Raw genomic sequence first — 750 nt, forward strand, 5'->3', positions numbered from 1 at the left:
CAATGGGAGATAGGAGGCGGGGTTTCCTCTGATTGACAGTATCGCCCCGCCCAATCTAATTCATCTTTTTCTTGGCTCCGCCCCCTCCAGGCCTCGGAGACGCTGAGGGTGGGCCTGATGGAGGCGCCGCCAACTCAACTCCAGCAGAGAGCTCTCGAGGCCGAACCAGCCCGCCTGGCGGTCTGTGAGTGGGCGGCCTGCGGCGAGGGGTGGGGCCACGGCGCTGACAGGCAGGCGGCCAGTCCCGCCCCTCTCGACCAGAGCGGCAGCGCCAGCGCTGGGGACAGCAGAAGTGAGTACGCGAGCGGCGCAGCAAGATCCCTGCTCGGACCCCGGACGGTGAGCGCACCCGGTGCCCCGAATCCGAGGCGGGCCCGCGGCAGGCCGCCAGATAACTGTACCCCCTAACTACCACCACTTGCGCCCTCCTGCCCCGGCCCGCCTCCCGGAGTTCTCCGGGCTCCGAGCTCTCCAGCGCCCGGGATCCTCCTGGACCGGTCCGTCCAGATTGCCGCGGGACCGACCTGCCTGCATCCCCCAGCATCTACGGGCTCGGGCCGCCGCCTCGGTCCCGGAGCCGCCCGCCTGGATTGCACCCTCTTCTTGCCCGGACCTCCTGGGACCGTACGCGAGCGTTCCTCGGAGCCCGCGGAGCGGACCCTCCCCCAGGTGCCCCCAGCCCCGCCGGCGCGGCCCGGCGCGGCCCGGCTCGGCTCCTGGAGCCCTCCCCTGCCCCAGCCCGCCTCCCGT

The sequence above is a fragment of the Herpailurus yagouaroundi genome, unplaced genomic scaffold (assembly GCF_014898765.1).
Source record: "Herpailurus yagouaroundi ecotype Mexico unplaced genomic scaffold, PumYag 159, whole genome shotgun sequence".
Classification (NCBI taxonomy): domain Eukaryota; kingdom Metazoa; phylum Chordata; class Mammalia; order Carnivora; family Felidae; genus Herpailurus; species Herpailurus yagouaroundi.